The sequence below is a fragment of the Panthera onca genome, chromosome E1 (assembly GCF_046562875.1).
Source record: "Panthera onca isolate mPanOnc1 chromosome E1, mPanOnc1 haplotype 2, whole genome shotgun sequence".
In the NCBI taxonomy this organism is placed as follows: Eukaryota; Metazoa; Chordata; class Mammalia; order Carnivora; family Felidae; genus Panthera; species Panthera onca.
This window is the reverse complement of record NC_138352.1, coordinates 44,386,046-44,406,124: the sequence shown is the minus strand read 5'-3', so window position 1 is coordinate 44,406,124 and position 20,079 is coordinate 44,386,046. Positions and strand designations below refer to the sequence as shown.

Below are 20,079 nucleotides of genomic sequence, written 5' to 3'. Positions count from 1 at the left end.
TATGTGTGTGTGTATGTGTGTGTATATCTTAAAGCTTTCTAGAACTTACTATATGTTTTTCCTCTAGTCACTTTATTATAAATGATTTTCAGTAAGTATATTGCCTCCAGTCCATACATCCATTGATCCATCTATCCACCCACGAACCCTCCATCCACCCACCCATCCATCTATATCCACCCACACACCATGTGGTATGCATAGAATTTGGAGCCAGAGGGCACCTGGGTGGCTCAGTTGGTTAAACATCGACTTTTGATCTCAGCTCAGGTCTTGATTTCAGGGTTGTGAATTTGAGTCCCGTGCTGGGCTCCACACTGGGTGTGGAATCTACTTTAAAAAAGAGAGAGAGAGAGAGAGAGAGAAGAATTTGGAGCCAGACACATCACTGTTAAGCATTACTACTTAGTAAGAGTGATGCCTTGAGGCTGTTATGTCAGTTCTCTGAACCCAGTTCCTTGTTTGTAAAATAAGGATTCAAACAAGTATCTCCTCACAGTTCTCCTGTGAGGATTCAATGAGACAATGACTATAAAGTATGGAGCACAGCACTGTGCATGTACTAACACTCTACTACTGGTAGCTGCTTTTATTACTTTGCACGCCAGGCATTGCGCCAGACACTGAGCATACAGCAGGGAACATGAGAGTTAGGAACGCTGCCTGCCTAGAACTTTCAGTCTAGAGGAAAAGAAAGATATGAAATAAGTAATTTTTCCCAGACAATCCCATCTCATTATATAGCACTACTATCTTCCCAGCTTACTAGGTTCAAAATCAAGACATCTTTGATTCCCCTCTATTAATCCCCACCCCCATATCTGACCCATAGGGAAGTCTTTTTAGCTCTACCCCTAAAATATATCTCAAATCTGGCCAGATTGCACCATCTCCAATGCTACAACCTGGTTCAAGCATTCATCTACCTTTCCTGGAGTCCTGCAACAACTTCCATAACTGGTCTCCTTACTTTCACTCATGCCCCTTATAGCACATTTCCAAGAATAGCCACAGGAATCCTTACATAGCATAAATCAGATCTTGCTGGTCCTCTGCTTAAATGCTGCAATTAGAATAAAATTCAACCTTCAAGGCCCTACATACTCTGGCACCTGCAGCTTCACTACCCACAACCATGTGGAAATTCTTTCTGTACCTTGAATGCATCCAGCTTGTTTCTGCTTAGGGACTTTACACTGAGGTCTCCACTGCTTAGGACGCTCTTCTCTATATCTTACCATGTCTGGCTCCTTGTGTATCAGGTCTCTAGTCAGATGTCATCTCAGAGAGGCCTCCTCTGGCAACACTACCTCATTACCCCTGCCCCTCATCACTCTATTCTCTTACCTTGTTTTATTTTCTTTATATCATTTCTCTGTCTATCCTTCCTTCCTTCCTTCCTTCCTTCCTCTTCCTCCCTCCATCCCTTTTTTTCTCTTTCCTTCCTCCTTCCCTCTCTCCCTCCATCCCTCTTCTTGCTATTTTTCTTTCTTTTTTAATCTCTACATATAGCTGGTCTCATGAGGGGCAGGACTTTGTCTTCTTGCCTCCATATCTATGTGCCTTGAATAGTACTCAGCACATAGTAGGTGCTCCATAAATATTGTTTAAATCAATGATTAAATGACTGATTGAGGTAATTCCAGCAACGTGTGTGATCACAGGAACAATACTACTGGGGCAGCAGGGTGACAGTTGCTCAACTATGTATTGGAAAAGATTTCCATCTGTCTGAGAGTTAAATTCAGTCCTGCCTGATAGAAAGAACTTGGACTAGAATTTTCTCAGGATTTCTTCCAATCTGAGATTCTGGGATCCATGCCCTTCACCATGTCCTGAAGTATCCTTTCACCTGGTTTTTAGCAATACACAGATTAAAAAGCCACGGTGGCCAAGTGGTTGGTGAAATGGAGATCTGGACACCATTCTTAACAGGCAATCAGTTCCTTTCCTGAAAGAGGCACTGCCAAGATTCTACACAGGTTATTTTATAGCTGATATAATAACAAAGACCCCTATTTGTAGTGCATCTACTGTAACATTCCATTCATCTGGCATACCTCTTGACTAATTCTTATAACAACTCTTCAGAGTAGGTGTTATCCTCCTTCTCACCTTGCATATGTGGAACCTGAGGCCCAGAGAAGAATCCTTACTTGTCTACGGTCACAAAGCTGGTAAAAGGGGGAGCTGGGATTCAAACCCAGGTCTTCTGGCTCTGATATCTAGGCTGGTTCCACAACAGTCTAGAGACCAACTCCTTAAAGTGGGGAGTAGATGGTGTTGATACAGAACTAGCTAATGCTAATTTAGGAAAAACAATCCTGAGATAAATAGAGTTATAGAAAGAAGACTTCTTAATTAGCCTGCTGGCCCAGCAAGAATGGTGAGTTTTAGCTCCTGTAGGTCAGAGCTATTTGGCATCTGGGGATTCAAGGGCAGGACTATAGGGACCAAGGAGAAAACTGTTTTCAAAAACAAAGAAGGGCTTCTGTAAGCTGCGTCAGGGAGGGCAGTATGCTCATAGTGATGAGAACATGCTGGGGGACAGGAACAAGGAAGAGGTTGTAGGGAAGAAAAAAATGTACCAGAAAGGTTCTGGACAGAAGACAGATGGGTGTGGGGGTGGGGGAGAAAGGGAAGAGAAGCAAATTCATCCACAGCAGGAGATCTAGAAGAACCATTTTGTAGCCCCTGACCTTCTCCCAGAATGTTCTTCACTGCATCCCTGGCTGAGGTACACTTTCATTCTTCTTAGAGCCTTTCATTAAAAGACAAGGAAACTTAGCTGAGCAGTGAGGGAAGATCTTCATGGGCAACTGCCATGGAAATCCCAAGTCCTTAAATGTCACCTCCTAGAGATGCCTTCCCTCATCTAAATGAGACCCCCCCCCCCCATAATTCTCTATTACTGTACCTGATACTTCTCTCAATAGCATTTCTCACAATTTATAATTACATAGTTAGTAATTTTCATGGACATTGTCTGTCTCGCCCCGTAGGGCAGAGACCATCTTTGTTTTATTTGCCAACGTGTATAGAACAGCACCTAGAATGGTGCTGCTGTTCTAGAACGGTGAGGTAAATGTTCAAGAACTATTTGTTAAGCAACTGAAGGAGTGAATGGTGTCTGGGCGTCTGATCCTTAGATCGAGTGGTCTCTGTGGCATGTGAATAAATTATGGTTTACTCATCCCCTCAACATTGTACCTATAGATAAAATCAGGTTAGAATTAATACCAAGGATAGATTCAAAGAGGAATTAAGGATCATTATCCAAGAGATATCAGGGGAAGCCCTGCTCGTCTGCCTACTGAAGTGAAGGGAATTCTGGGCTGCTTTTATGGAAATGAGCCTTAGTCAATTTAGCCCCAGCTCTCTCCTCCCCTACACCTGTCCCCTGTCAGTGCCCACTTGGGGGCAGATCATGGGGGCAGGTCATGCTAGGGCTTGCCCCACTTTGCACTGCCAGGAGCTCTGGCTGTTTCCCATCAGATATATGCTGGTTGTTGGCAAGAAAGAAGGAAGCACGCTGTAGCAGGAACAAAGTCCGCCAGCCTCCCCACCCCCACAGACTTGAAGTAGTTGGTTGAAGGAAGCCAGCTGGTACCAGGTTAAAGAGACCATTATTTGCCATCTAGTAAGCAAGTGTTTTTTGCGGGGAGGGGTGAAGTTTATTTCTCAGCAGGTTGGAAAACAGGGCATGCATGATACTTTGTTTCTCCTTTGGCCTTGCTGATAGCAGAGTTCACTCTTGAGGTTTGGTTGACCTGGTTCTTTTAAGGGAGACCCTGAAATATAGATAAGCACATGGTAGTGGAACAGACAGATGCCCTTCCCTACCCATCGCCTACCCATTCTTCCTGATGCCATCCTTTGTTTACGAACTGTGACAAATATTACTAAGGAAGATAAATGGAGCCAGGAGACTCCTCACGGTGACCTCAGCAAGTTGCACTGTGGGCCAGACTAGGCCTCAATTTGGGACTTCTGAGTGGTATGAATCTAGAGAAGGGAAACAAAGTTCTAGTTGTTCTTGTGAGCCTTCATTATCAGAGATGTTTACGTCATGAGTCCACACATTTAGAGATGCTGGTCTTTTTATTCCACTAGTGTGAGAGGCTTGGACAGTCTTGGTGTGCCCTCATGCTTCCTGCCTTTTATCTTCTGGAAAGGAAATTAAGAGTTTATTAATCACCTTCTGTATTCTAGGTACTATACTAGGCATATTTTCCACAGTTGTCTCAGTTCATTTGCATTAAAACCATTTCAGGAGAGATTATTATTATTCCCTTTGTGAGAAGTTGGAGGTTCAGAAAAGTAGAATACATTTACTAAGCCCTCTTAGCCAAGAGGCTGAGTCATAATTTGAACCCAGGGTGTCTCACTCCTAAACTTGTGTGTTCTTCCAATTTAGGGTTCTCAAAGAACAAAAATGCTGGAACACATTACAGGATGACCTGACTACATTGCTTAATAGTATCAATCTATCACTAAAGGTTGTTCAGTGTGTCTGCTTTTCCCGGGGAGAGACAGAGGAGGAGGGAGAGGAGAGTGGAATGAAAACAATTTTTTTGCTGGCGTTCAATCTGCTCTCAGCACCTTGTCCCATCCAGACAATCAGAGCCTCTCTAAATAGGCCACCTTATTATTATAGTGTTGGAGGAAAGGTGACCTGGGTGAGGACAAACCCCAGCTTGGACCAGAACTTCCATTCAGGGTAACTGACTACTCTTATTGCATAAAAGCCGTAGTTTTGCCTCCATGTCCAAGGCTCCGATAAAATGAAAGTTATTCCGAATGCTTGCCTCCCACCCTAAATTGGGGGCAGCTCAGCAAGACAGAAACCCCAAAGCAGTGACTTGTCCTGGAGGCCAATGACTTAGTTACCCCAACCTGTATCCAGCTGCTCCTTCTGCAGAAATCAAGCCCCCAACTCTGCCTTCTGGGACCAAGTGTGAACTCTTACCGGCCCTCGGCAACACAACTCCAGGAAGTTTGCTGCTTCCTTATTTGAGATGTATTATTAAACTGTAATCATACTGTGAGTGAAGCCAGCCAAAGCAGTGGCTATTAATAGGGAGGCGAAGAAAGCTGACTCAGGAGGAGGCTGACTTAGGCTGGACGGGAGAGCCTGGCCACCTTGGCCTACAATCCTCAGTGAGAGGTCAGCAAGAGAGAGAGAGAGACCTGAGCTCATTTTGTTCCTGGGCCGGAGTCAGCACTATCTGGGTTTCTCAACTTTGGCAATAGAAACCCAAGCGGTCCCGATCAAAGGGCTATGTAGCCATCTTTCCCAGGTCCTTGGGGAGTCTCAGGGCCCTGAGCACAAATAGCTGAAATAGCTAAGCTGCAACAGAGCTGTAACTCATCCCTCACAATGTGACTTGGAGCAGGGCCGTGGAGGGCTACCTTCTGAGGCCTCCCTCAACCGAGAAGCCAGTGCTGACCCAGCCCTGCACTGGCTAGAGCTCCCCATTGGCAGAGATGTCAGAGTAGGGAGATTCTATTTCTGGCTTCTCGATAAGGCTTGGGGAAGTGGCTGTTACAGAAAGGTGGAAGCAGAGAGGTGAAGATCCACAGTGAATGAAGGGCATGGTCCAGAAAGGCCTGATAATGTGGCAGAAAGTTTTCAACAGTTTCTGTAAATGCAGTGCATTTCTCAGGGAGTTAGGGCTTCAGCCATTTGGTAGACTCACCATCACCTGGCAGCTGGAAACAGGATAGATTCTAAAATCTGGCGCATGCTATGCCATAGGAAAAATAGAACTGCTCCCAGATGCTGGGTTCATAGTATCCCTTACTCTCTACCAGGCACGGAACACCTGCTCTCTATGCTGCTACAGTGAGTCCCACCAGCCCCATCAGGTGGCTATTATTATCCGTCTTCTCAGAGGGAAAAAGTGAGATTCAAAGAGGTAAAGTGACAGTCACAGAGCTAGAAGGTGACAAAGATAGGACTGAAATCTAGGTCTGTCGGTGGTCTAAGGAAAGGCCAGGCTGTAGCAAGCTGCCTTTGTGCCTGGGCACGTAGACCCAGTTGTCCCTCCCTCTGCTGCCACTCCAGTGCCCTCACTGAGTCAGGGTGATGGCAGTCTGTGTGTGGGTTGCTGGGAGGTGCTGTGATCTCCTCACCATTCTTTTGGCTGCTTAGGTATGTCTATGGGTATGTTTCCTCCAGATGGAAGATTCATCTTGGTTCCTGATCTCTGAAGAAAGAGGGTCAGATGGAGATAGGATATGGAAGATTTTTCCTGTCCCTCCTAAAAATATTTACGAAGCACCTATTAGGCTCAGCTCTGGGTGGCTTGGCCACTTTCAGACTACAGAACAATTCAATGTTGATCTGGTATTTTTCTCACATGTACTAGGAACCATCCGCATGTGTATAATAATAGACACCTTAGACACTTAGATCTATAAAATACTTTTTTTACTGATAGGGTGGACTTTCCTTCCACTGATTGACTTTTTAAAATTTTTTTTAATGTTTATTTATTTTTGAGAGAGAGAAAGAGACAGAGTATGAGCCAAGGAGGGGCAGAGAGGGAGGGAGACAGAATCTGAAGCAGGCTCCAGGCCCGACGCAGGGCTCGAACTCATGAAGTATGAGATCATGACCTGAGCTGAAGTCAGACGCTTAACTGACTGAGCCACCCAGGCGCCCCTCCACTGATTGTCATATGGGTCACTTCCTGAAACTGAAAGAGATCTCCAGGATCCCAGACGCCAGCTCCTAAGCTCTAGCAAGTTCATGAGGGAAGAGTTTCAACTTCCAGTTATCAGGGAGCCCTAAACACAGAAGTGGACCAGACCAGGCTTACAGGAATTTGTTCATCATTTGATACCACATCTTGAGGGGGTTGAAGAGTAATTTCCAAGCCCTCCTGCAGTAGATATTCTAAGCTATTGTTTGGGGGTCTTAGGTACTCTTTTGGTCAATTCCTTTTTCTTCCTTTTTCAAAAGGTAAACAAATAGCCTAACAGTAATAACAGTCAACAGGATGGTGGCGTATATCCAGGTTCAGGCTACTTACTGTAGTCAAAGTTAATTAATTCCCACTGTACTTTGAACTAGGTCACCTGCAGGTCTGTGCTGAGGCCTGACCTGGCTGACAGGGGAAGGCATTTCTAATCTGTCTCTTGGTGTGCTGTCTTGGGCAGGCAGGTGGAGAAGGGGGTATTTTTCACCTTTGCGTGGGATTGTCTCTCCTCTTCTCCTCCCGGGAGGTGACCATTTTCAGATCTGTGGGTGGGGAGGAAAATCTTCTCTTCCAAAAATAATCTCTTTCTGCAGTGGGGTTTGAAGCTGGACCGAGCTGCCTAGCGCTATTTTTACCCAGCTTGCAATTCAGGGTGTAAATAGCAACTCTGGCTGTTTTTTCCCACAGCTGACAACAGAGCCAACCTCTTCAAGGCAGAGGCATCCTAGCATTTTGCACAAAGGAAACAGAACAAAGGTTGCTCTCGGGCCCAGGGAATGACCCTTGACCATTAGGTCAGCGTGCAAACAGGGGTGGCATCTCCATGGTTGTGTGATCTCTGTCACTGCTGTAAATACCAGGCCCCATGATACCTCCTCGGCGGAGGCTGATTTAAAGAAGCACAATGTAGAGTCACGAGGGAATGGCAGGCCTGGAAATCTCTCTGCCTGAGCACCCTGAGGGTTCCAGGCGCTTGAGCAGCTCTAGGCCACAGCAGCTCTTGCCCTTGCTCTCCCTCTTGCATTAGCAAGCACTTCTTAAAAGGTTGCTGCCCTTGGAGGGTTTCTTACCCCAGACCCAACAGATCAGGAGCTGAGGAAAGACAGAAAAAAAACACCTACAAGGCTGTCCAGATGACAGACTGTCTCTAAACATATGTGCCTCCCATTTCTCAAGTGATTGGAGGCCTCGCTGTCTTCAGTATGAGAAAGTGTCATTTAGAGGTCATGGTAACGGGACTCGCTACCTCCGTGCTGCATGTGAGCAGAAGCTGTGAGAAACTAACCAGAGCCTTGGGTTATGGTTCCAGCTGGCCTGGATGAGGTAGGAAGCTCAGCTTCCCAGGCGCCCCCTCATTGGTACTGTTGATGAGTGGGATAAAACAACAAAGACAGAGGTGAGCCCATCACAGTTGGCAATTCTCAACTGATTCTCTTCTGGGAAACAAACAGACTTCACTGGCTTTTTCCTGAGGCCAACTTTTTTACCCACATCTTTCCCTGGGCCTTTTTGGACTGAAATTAGAAAGGAGTTATGGGTCAGCAGGAATGCCCTTCATTATGAATTACACAGCAGTTCTTCATGGAAATGCTCATTCCCTTCCTCTGGGTACACACCAATCAATCATTAATCAATAAGAGACTTTCTCAAATATCTACTGCATACTCGGAACTGGACATTTAGAGACACGTTTCAAGTTTCAGATTCTTCCCGCAGATGACGTCTGGGGTAAGAAAGGGAGTAGAGGACAGGTAAGCAGCTGAGTAACCCCCAAATCTGCTTTCTTGGAAGAGGTTTCTGTGCAGCTGCTTGGAATTGATTCTGGGCAGCTGTTAAATTGCAAAACTCACTGCCAATTATCAATAGCTAAAGTGGCATTGGAGAGCTTTTGATGGTAAAAATAGGGGCAGGTAATAGAGGAGAAAATAGCTTTGCCTTTGAGAAGAGAAGATGGGAACATATTGTCTCAATCTGCTGTGTTGTGGGTTTCCACTGTTAGCTTGGGTTCTGTCCCAGAACTGGCCAGCAAAACCTACTTAGTGACCTCCAGCAAAAAGTCCACCAGGGAGCTGTGCAGGATGAGATCTGTCTTAGCAGCCAGAAGAGATTCGTGCTGGGTTCAGGGCATCCTGGTTCTCACTGCTCAGAGTGGCATTAAACAGCCAACAGCACAGTTTTCAGTAAAACTTGTTGAATTTTAAATATTTATGTACCAAATGCACCCTATGTGCCAAATATCTAGTTGATCTGGTAATTCTTTTGTCCACCAAACTTCAGATTTACAAACGATGGTTTTGGGGAAATCCCCTTGGAGCCTTGATGGTAAATGTTTACCTTAAAAAAATAAAAAAAAACCCAAAACACTAAAGCAGGAAAAATGCCCTGGTGAGTGAAACCAAAAGCCTGAGGCACACAGTCACATTTGCAAGACTGACCATTTGTTTTGAAAAATGCTCCCAGCCCCACCCTTGACATTGGGGAAATTTGGAAGGTGGTAACAGACTTCCTGTCTAGTATTTCCCTAGATTTCCTGGAATCCACTTTGAAGGACTGTTTCCCTTGTGTCACCAAAGAGTTAAATGTTGGCTCTGCTCTCCTGGTGACTAATAGGCACCATGTGGCTCTGAGATCAGCGAGAAAGAAACTGACAGTCGGTGTGGGAAGTGTGTGAGGTTTCAGTGCTCTTGAAATGCCTTTGATGGGCATGGGGAGTGCACACAAGGGTTGTTGCCACCTAGTGCCCCTGATTGTGTCATTTTAACATGAATTCTTATTTCTTCCTATGAATTTTGCATGATTTAAAATGAAGATTTCTAACCCCTGCTAGAGCTTGGTATTACTGTGGTGAGAGTTATTCCATGGAGTAGCTAATTCTGCTACTTTGAAAAATAACCCGTTTTGATTAAAAACAAGGCAGAATCCACTGACCTGACCAAATCATAGTTGACATGTGTTAGGGAGACTTCCTACTCTTGCTGTTTTCATCCTTGTGTGAGGAGCCCAATTAGCATAACACTCCTGGCTCCTCTCCACCCCCTCATTCTTCCCTGGGAAGGAGGAGTGGTTTCATATGACTGGTGAGTTTGCAAGGAGAAACTGTGTCTTATACTCTCTTCTCTTTCTTTTTTACTGCGGGTCAGCGCTGCTCCCCCAGGGTGCAAAGGGGAGACCGTTCTGGCCCAGCTATCACTGAGTGGCCAAGTCTGTCTAGTTCTGAGGATGAGTATTGGGAAGCTCATTTGTTTGACAATATAAGCCACGTTCTCTAATATCAGCTTTATTAGTAATAAAGGTTATTTTTGGTCCTCACCTAGCTTACAACAGTCCTCTAATTTAGTTCAAAACTCACGGAGAAGTGGGGAGACTGCTCTGTTGTGGGCTCTACACAGATCCCAGCATATTTTCTGGGAGATTTGCTGGTAGCTAGAAATAGCTTTGTGTTGAGGTGAAATCCTGGCTCCTAGTTCCATGTCACTACTTTCCTGTTGAACGCCGGGTTCCTTCGTAGTCAAATGAGTAAAGGGAGTTTATAGAAGGTGTTCCTCCCAGCTGTACTTATTGAACACCTACTATATGCCAGGGGGTACAATGATCAAGATAGATAGGGTCTCTCCTGTCACATAGTTTATAATGTAACTAGGGTATATCAATGAGAAGGTTTAATGGTCCAGGTGAAATAAGACAACTTCAAACAGGCTTAAGCAATAAAGAGAATTTATTGGCTCACATGATTTGATCCAGGACTCCAACAACAGGGATCCATTTCTTGGCTCTGCTTCCTCTGGGTGGATTCATTCTCTTGTCATCACATGATGCACCCGCTCCTCTCTCCTGCCAGCATTAAGCTTTTCACTATGGCTGCAGCAGAAATAAGACATACCATTTACCAGGCTGAAAAGAGTCCAAGTCCCAACATTCCCTGCAAACTCCCGAGGCCCACTCTGATTATACCATTTTAAATCACAGGCCATCCCTAAAGCTGCGACTGGGCTCAGTGTGATAGGATACACAGATGAGCTTATAGCCGGTAGAACTCATCCCTAAAAGAAAGAAAGTTGGGCCCTTCCCACATGGCACAGAAATTTGGAGACCTATTAGGAAAAGAGAAGGGGCGGCAACTGATAATTGCCCATGATAGAAGGAAAAGACAATAAATACTAGATAATTCTGCTCTGAAGGAACAATTCAGCCTGCAGAAAACATTCATTACTACCTGGTGAGTCAAGCACAGGTCTGGGAATGCAGAAATTTGTGTTCCAATTCTGTGTAGGATCCCAATATACAACAGACCCATAGGAAAGTTCTGGAGGTTAGTAGACTTTGCTTCTTTCGTTAATATTATTTTTTTAAATGTTTATTTATTTTTGAGAGAGAGAGAGAGAGAGAGAGAGAGCACGAGCATGCACATGAGTGGGGGAGGGGCAGAGAGAGAGGGAGACAGAATGTGAAGCAGGCTCCAGGCTCTGAGCTGTCAGCACAGAGCCTGATGTGGGGCTTGAATTCATGAACCACGAGATCATGACCTGAGCCAAAGTTGGCTGCTTAACCGACTGAGCCACCCAGGCACCCCTAGACTTTGCTTCTTGATCAGGTGCCTCCGGAATTGCCCTTGTGTTGGGTTCTCCTGCTCTGTGTGTCCTTTTCACTTTTTGGAAAGGAGGATGACATGTGCCTGAGAGGGATGCTAAAAAGATAACTGAGGTGCTGTTCACAAAGCACCTGTCAGTAAATAAACCCAAGATATCCATTAGCATGTGTTTGTTATTCTTTTAGACCTAAGGACATTCAAGCAATGGGTTAGGGGCTAAACATTAACCACACTGGGGCAGATCAGCACTACAGAGCTATGAGCCATGACGATACACAGGTCTTCAGTGTTCTAAGTTCAAAAGATCTGTGTGAAAAAAGATATAACCCCAGTGAATTGAAATGGACAGAAATGCAGTCGGACATGCAGGATAGGGATGGTTGCTTCAGCTAAGTACCACAGCTAGTTCTCTAAAGGTATGAGAGTTTGCCTAGCAAGTCAAAAGTATCAGTGGGGCCTGAGCAATCCTTTACATCTTCATTCGGCAAACATTTAGGTACCTTCTATACAAGAAGCTACAGTAGGAACACATAAGCCATTAGGAGGTTGTCGCTTAAATCCTTTTTAGAAAAAAAGAAGGGATCTCTATTTACAAATAGGGAAATTATTATGAATCCAGATTCTTATGTGAAATATCATATATTTTATATGAACTAAAGGTCTATTACACCAGAGACAGAAGGTAAAATTAGTGTCATTTTGTGGGGTACATGGTTGGCTCAGTCAGTCAAGCATCCAACTCCTAGTTTTGGCTCAGGTCTTGATTGTGGGATCAAGCCCCGAGTCAGGCTCTGCTCTGGGCATGGTGCCTGCTTAAGATTCTCTCTCTCTCCCTTTGCTCCTCTCCTACTTATGCTCTCTCTCTTTTTCTCTCTCTCTCTCTCTTAAAAATTAGTGTTTGGAGGAGTGGGCCATGGGTGAATCTTGCATTAAGGCATAAACAAATATATAGGATTAAATTGAAAGATTGCAATCAATTATATAGTCTTATTTTGGTCTCCCAAATAAATATGACTCAGTCCTCTGAACACTATGGCAGAGTGTTGCACCTTTATTTGCACCTCTCTCTCTTTTTTTTTTAATGTTTATTTATTTTTTGAAATAGAGAGAGAGAGAAACAGAGTGTGAGCAGGGGAGGGCAGAGAGAGACAGGGAGACACAGAATCCAAAGTAGGCTTCAGGCTCTGAGCTGTTGGCACAGAGCCTGACAAAGGGTTTGAAGTCAAGAACCATGAGATCATGACCTGAGCCAAAGCCCGACACTTAACTGACTGAGCCACCCAGGAGGCCCTATTTTCACCTTTCTTACTGCTCTTATTCTGACTCCTATCACAGTCAATCATTTATTCATTCAATTATTCAGTTAGTCATTCATTGAACATTTATGGTAGGTTTTTAAAAAAAATATTTATTTATTTTGAGAGAAAGTGTGTGAGTGGGGGAGGGACAGAGAGAGAGAGAAAGAGAGAGAGAATCCCAAGCAGGCTCCATGCCCTCAGTGCAGAGCCTGACATAGGGCTCAACCCCACCAACTATGTGATCATGACCTGAGCCAAAATCAAGAGTTGGACGCTTAACCTACTGAGCCGCCCAGGCGTCCCCATGGTAGGCTTGAAATGCACTAAGTACTGTGTCAAAGACCAAGATACAAAACAGTGTGAGACATGGCCACTATATTCTAGGAGCTCAGTTCCTAGAGGAACTAGACGGGAGGAGGCATATAAAAAATAATTATAATATAACATGAGAAGTGCTATAATAGAAGCATGTACCAAGTGCTTTGAGGTGAAGTCTTCACAAAGGAGATGATATTTGAATTGATCTAAAGATAACAAGAGTTTTCTGGGCTGAAACTGTAGAGCATCTGGAAAGTCCCTACAGGAGGAGCCAACATTGTGTACTGAGGAAACGGTAAGGAGTTTGGAGGGATCTTAAGGTATGTAGGGAGAGCGTCAGAAGAGAAATGGGGTAAAAGGTAAGTCACATAGAGCTGTGTAGCTCTCGATGTGGGCTTTGGACTTTATTTTAGAGATAAAAGGGATTTGTTGAAGGACTAAGTAATGGAAGGGCAATATTAGGTTTGGGTTTTAGAAAGATGCTCTAGCAGTAGTCTGCAGGAAGGGTTACCCTGGGGAGGGATTGGAGACAAAGAAATCAGCAGAAAGGTTATTTCAATAACCTAGATGAGAAGTGATAAGGTCTTGATAGTTGAAAAAGAGGGAACAGAATGGGTTCAAGGAAGACTAAAAAAAAAAAGAATGGGTTCAAGGAAGACTTGAGAGATTGAACAGGAAGACTTGAGAACTGATTGATGGGAGATGATGTGGGAAAGGAAGCAGTTAAGAATGACTTAGAAATCAATAGTCTGGGTAGATGAGGAAATGAGGGTTCCATTAACCAGAGTAGTGAGTAAAAGAACTGGTTTGGGAGGAGGGATGATGACATTGTACATGTAAGATGTGTGCATGACATTCAGGTGTGAGAGCCCTGCTGGCTGGTAGAAACATCTGTCTAGAGCTGACAGGAGAGATGGAGGCTAGAGGTTGACCAGGGGATAGGTAGGTGCTGAGGCCATGAAATAAAATAGCACAGACCACTAAAGGGCAAAGATTTTGAGGGCATTAGGAGTTTGATAATCCCCACAGGCCCTGGCATTGTACTTTGCACAAAGCAGGCGGGATCTATGTAAAAATCTACAGATACATTATAAATATACCAATTTGGAGGTTGCCAGTAACAGCTAGATGTCCTGAGACCTCCAATTTGGAGGCTCTGCAATTCTAAAGACTTATTTTAGGGCCACACTGGCAATAAGAAGAATGCGACTAGCATACTAATATTCAAAGAGATTCTAGCCTTCCACTAAATTCCATTTTAAAAATTACTGTTATCATCTTGTGTATTTCTTTGCATTTGGTCTTCCAGAGAAGATGCTATAAAATGAGGAAGCTGGGGTAATACAGCTTATCAGAATAAGGGAGTTCAGTTGCAGTTGCTGGAACATCGAAATTGGTGTCAATGTGTTTGACCTTTAGAAAAGTCATTCTGAGGGCAGCTTCATGGTGTTTTAGGAATTAAGCAATGTCTTCCTCAAACGTCACACAAGGTTACAGTTCTTTTGCACTTGCTCATTCTTTCAACAAACACTGAATTGTTTGAGTTTGTTCTAGACATTGTTCTACGGACGAAAGACATCCTTCCACCTCTCAAAGAGCTCACAGTCCAATACAATTAAAATATATTGTGAAGTACGGGACACCTGGATGGCTCAGTCAGTTAAGTGTCTGACTTCGGCTGAGGTCATGATCTTGCAGTTTGTGGGTTTGAGCCCCGTGTTGGGCTCTGTGCTGACAGCTCAGAGCCTGGAGCCTGCTTCAGATTCTGTGTGTCGCTTTCCATCTGCTCCTCCCCTGCTCATGCTGTGTCTGTCTCTCTCAAAAATATATTTAAAAAATTTAAAAGTGTATATATATATATATATATATATATATATATATATATATATGTATATAGTGAAGTATTGTGATAGAGGTAAGCACTGAGTGCAGCTGAAGACAGAGAGGGGAGGAAATGAGGGTGGCAAACATGGTTAGAGAAGCCTTTCCAGAAGAGACAGTGCCTCAGCCAGGTGATACAAGGAGGGGGATGAGGTTCCAGATCAGGAAGAGAATAACTGGAAAGGCAAGGAAAAACAGACTTCCTAATGGCTGAACATGGAGGGGAATGGCAAGAGATGATCTGGGAGAGGTGGACAGGGACCTCACCAGGCCCTGATAAGCCCTTCTGTGGAGTCTGAATTTTTAGCCTGAAAACAATGGACAGACACTGAAGGATTCTTATAAAGGACTTCAGAAGTCTTTTGCTTTTGGTTTTTGTCTTATTTCCCACTCTCCCTCTGTCTCTCTCTGTTTTGACTGCTTCTCTTCCTTCCTTTCTTCCTTCATCCTTCCTGCAAGCATGATTTTGGAAATTGCAGGTGATCTGGCCTATACTTAAAGATTTATTTATGTTTTGTCCATGCTTGAGCTGAAGAAAAAGAAGGAGTTGTAGTTCTCTAAGACCTGAATTTTGATGGCAGTAAGAAGAAAAGTAAGAGGATCCCAGAAGTAATTAATAACACCCAGAAACTCTTCTTTTATTCAAACTTGGACATGCCAATGTTCAGTTTTAAGGAGGGGGCTATTATCTCCAAGGTGTGGCCAGGAATCTTAACTGAAGAGAGATCTACACTCTTGCTACTTAAAATGGGTCCCTGGACCAGCAGAATCAGCAGCACCTGGAGCTGTTTAGACAAACGGAATTTTAAACTTCAGCCCAAGCCTACTAAATCAGAATCTGCGTTTTTAACAAGATGCCTCCGTGATTCCCATTCACATTCAAGTTTGAAAACCCCTGAGTTACAAAAACTGAAAAACTGCTTAGCTGGTAAATCTTATGTCACCATGTTGCAATCTGTGTTGTTTTAAATGGCTGTTTGATATGTAATCAGTTTGTCAACCTCTATGATTATAAATTTATGTCCAAAAGTAAACTCAATCAGGGGTTAAACTATTTGTACTCCATTGAACATTTCCAAGAAATCTCCTTGGAACCAATGATGTTGAGATTCCTTTAAATAAAGGGCTTGCCATAAGAGACTCTTAAAAACTGAGAACAAGCTGAGGGTTGATGGGGGGTGGGAGGGAGGGGAGGGTGGGTGATGGGTATTGAAGAGGGCATCTTTTGGGATGAGCACTGGGTGTTGTATGGAAACCAATTTGACAATAAATTTCGTATATTGAAAAAAAATGCAGGCTATAAACGAAAAAAAGTAAATAAATAAAGGGCTTGCTCTCTAACTGATGGATGAAAATTTCATTTCCCCCCCTATTGTGACAAAATATGCATAACGTAAATTTACCATCTTAACCATTTTTAAGTGTACAGTTCAGTAACAATAAGTCTGTTCACATTGTTGTGCAACCATCACCACCAGCCATCTCCAGAGCTTTCTCATCTTCTTAAACTGAAACTCCGTGTCCACTAATAACTCCCATTGCCCCTCACCTGAGACCCTGGAAACCACCATTCTACTTTCTGTTTCTATGAACGTAACTACGCTAGGTGCTTCATGTAAATGCAATCATATAATATTCATCCTTTTGTGACTGGTTTATTTCACTTAATATAATGTCTTCAACATTCATCCATATTGTGGCTCATATCAAGGTTTCCTTCCTTTAAAAAGGCTGAATGACATCTCATTGTATGTATCTACCACATTTTTTGTTTTTGTTTTTGTTTTACCATTCATCTATCCATGAACACTTGGGTTACTTCTGTTTTAGCTATTGCACATAATGCTGCCGTGAACATGGGTGTAGAAAGATTCATTTCCATAATCAGCATTCACATCAGGCATGCAGCTCCCCTCTCCCAGCATCTCCACATTGTTTCCTAGAGGTGTGCCACAATAAACATAAAATTCACAGTTAATGGATGTTCTCAATGAATTTTCTTTAACATATCAGGTCTCTAGTTGACTCCTCATTAAGGAAAGGGAATTTGCTCTTGTTGGGAACGAAATGTCTGTTCCGTTTAGTGTCTCTGTCTGGGAGCAGTGGCCTCCTGAATATAAACTCAGAGCCAGAGCAAGACATTAATTTGTGAAGCTCAAGTATTGATTTGGTGACGCCATTCTCTTCCCCTGATGCTATTCCTATCAACTCAAATTATCTCTGTGAATACAGGAACCTTTTTTTTTTTTTTTTTTTTTTTCTGGGTGTACTGGGCAGCTGGTGACAAGCTGCTTGCTGGTAGGCGGTGACGGAGCTGCTCCTGGGCAATTGAGGCCCTTCCTACTAGAGTGGTGCTGGTCAAAGGAATTTGCAGCCCTGAAGCCAAAGGTGACACCCACTGGGACAGATTCGGCGCTCCATCCTCATGTCAGTGACCCACAACGGTGCTCAGAGAAGGGGAAGAGTCCCTGAGCTTATGGTGGAATCATTCTAAAGAATTGTATAAAAGGTGTTATTTCCTCAAATTGATCATATTTCATTTCTGGAGTCTCCAGTTTACCTGTGCTGCTTCAGAAAAGCCTGACAGGCTCTCCTAATGTGCTTTCCCTCAGGCATCCAGTGGGGGCGCTCTTACACTCTCCATTTCAAACCCACTGTTTCACCCTGGGGTCAACTCTGGGTTATCAAATACGTGTATGAAGAGGAGAGGGTTACTATCACACCAGCTCATTTGGAAAATAAACACTGAAACTCTGGATTTCATTTCCTGTGCAATCACTTTTGCTTTGCAAACTAAACCTAGACATAAAGACAGGAACGCCACAAGTTTCCAGTTTTCATGTTAATTCTTGGCCCTCCAGGATGATTAACTTTATCTAGAAACTGAAAACACATTTGGGCTAATCTTTTATGAGATCTGATTAAGAGCTTTACAGGGAAGATTTGCACCACATTAGAAAGGCTCAAGCAATTTATGAGAGTGCACATGTAAGGAATTTCCTTTTACCGGATTATAAAAGAAGAGCTAGAAATCACAGCCAACTGTACAAGAAAGGAAAGGGTAAGGACCTGCCTGTTTGAATCCAAAGGAAAAAAGTTTGCATGTTGGTGAATGCTTTTGAAGAATTCCCACAAGAACCACTGACTAAACCAAAAGACCTAACATGTGTTGAGGTCATATGCATGTGCAGCCACAGCAGAAAGCAATATGTAATAAAGACCCCATGAAAGTCTGGGGACATGCATAAGATAATAAAACATATGTAGGCCACTGTCCTGCCTAGAATTTCATTTGCCTCCTCCCAGGTTTTATCCTGATCTCTCCACTTGAAATGTCTTCCCCTGTCCTTTCCCTCTCCATTAATACATGCTTATCAGAATCTCACCACCTGACACCTCACAGACACCTCTTAACCATAATAGTTCTTTTGTACCCTTTCGAAATGTGTGTGTTCTATATGTTCTAGAGCACCCTACATGGTGTTAATGACACATTTCTTACTGGTCATTCTCAAGACATTTTTCACATATGTGGTTTGTGCTCTTAAGCTAGTCCATAAGTTCTTTGAGGTTGGGACCATTTAAGGGTGTATTTCTCTAGGGTGTTCTAAAGCAGTGCTTCTCAAGCTTTACTGTGCATGGGCATTGATAGGGGATCTTGATAAAATGGAAATGCTGATTCAGCAGGAATGGGTTGGGCCTGAGATTCTGTATTTTTTTCTTTTTTTTTTTTTAATGTTTATTTATTTTTGAGGGAGACAAAGCATGAGTGGCAGAGGGGCAGAAAGAGAGGGAGACACAGAATCTGAAGCAGGCTCCAGCCTCTGAGCTGTCAGCACAGAACTCAATGTGGGGCTTGAACTCACAAACTGTGAGATCATGACCTGAGCCAAAGTTGGATGCTCAACCAACTGGGCCACCCAGGCATCACATGAAATTCTGTATTTCTAACCAGCTCCCAGGTATTGCTGCTGGTCAGAAGACCACAACTTGAGTAGCAAGGCCCTACAACACTCAGAATTGTGCAATTATATAAGCAAGTAAGACTGTATTGGTGGTGGTAGTTTCCAACAAAATTCTTCTTCTGAGATCTGACCCCTTCAAGCAAATGCTATCTCACAGTAAGGCCTCTTCCCCTCTGGCCATGAGACAGTCCTCTAAGCTAATCGAAGCCTGAGGACATGATTTTATTATAAAGCAGTTGTTTGAATCTGTGTTTAAATTCTAGGAGTATGAGTGGATTTTACTAATGTAATTTAAGAGGATTGGTGAATTATTTGGATGTGCCTGGCCTAGCCCTGATATGCTAGGCCACCCTTGTTAAGAGCCACATTGATACTAGCTGGTCCCATAAAGGTGAGCACACACTAGCCTGTATAGAGTGTTGAGAGCCATAACTCCCCTTCTGGATAAGGGGCCCTCACTTTTCTCTCAGATGGGTTAAGTCAGTTGAGACACAACCAAAGCTTACTTTTGTTTACCTGTGTCTAGTGAAGTCTCTGTTTTTAATAAAAAGCCCTGCTCTGTCAGAGGCAAAGGACCCCATCTTAGTTTCACCTTTAAAACTAGAAAAATTAGTCTTTAACTATACGAAGCAGACTTTTAACCAGAAGGGACAGACCAGAGGGGTCTAGCGAAACTGCAAGAATGTTTGACTAGTCTCATGGCCTGGAACCAACAGGAGGACAGTCAAGCCTCTGTCTATAAAATCAAGGTGTCAGACTTGAAGATTCTTAACATATCAGGGTAAGGCACAGAGGAGACAAGAAATCCACACTTGGCTACCTGACAGCACAATGTGACTGGGAGCCTCTTAGTAGGCTCTTATCCTCTTGCTGGTTTCAGCCCAAATGCTTGCCCTGATATGGTACTAAGTTATCCTTTCCTAGACAATTTGGTGCCTCACATCCACCAGCCTGATACAGAAAGACTTGCAAAGATATGCCCTGTGCTGCCACCTAATGGTTCCAGTTCCATCAAGGCGATTCTTCAGCACCATTTGGATATACAAAATCTCTCGGCCCTTTGTAAAAAAATATAATGCACCAGCAATGAGAACCTAACAGGACAGAATAAAAACAGGATACTTCCAGGTGCCACCTCATCAAGAGAATCAGGGACTATGACTGTAAGGGTTTTTTTTAATTTTGTAATTTCCTCCTTTGTTATTTCCTGTCTGTTTCCCTGTAATGATTAACAGTAAAACTCTAAAAACAAAAAAGGCCAAGGTGTTTGTGTTCAAGGGCAGCAAGGAAGCAGGGAACTGGGGAGACAGCACTCCAGGGGTTGA

General features: G+C 43.6%; 1 protein-coding gene and 1 pseudogene across 3 annotated transcripts in view; both read left to right on the top strand.

Annotated features, from left to right (window-relative positions):
* LOC132688556 (glyceraldehyde-3-phosphate dehydrogenase-like) overlaps window positions 1-20,079 on the top strand; it is a 138,860-nt pseudogene that overhangs the window by 27,210 nt on the left and 91,571 nt on the right. The gene's annotated exons all lie outside the window — the stretch shown is intronic.
* The window catches only part of YPEL2 (yippee like 2), a 99,245-nt gene that overhangs the window by 76,652 nt on the left and 2,514 nt on the right, over window positions 1-20,079 (top strand). Inside the window, exon 5 of one of the 2 annotated variants that reach the window (XR_013552023.2) lies at window positions 15,319-15,954. The exons of the other annotated variant lie outside the window; for it this stretch is intronic. The gene's annotated coding sequence lies outside the window, so the exon portion shown is untranslated. Of the gene's footprint in view, window positions 1-15,318; window positions 15,955-20,079 lie in introns of those variants that run through there. 2 annotated transcript variants of the gene reach the window in all.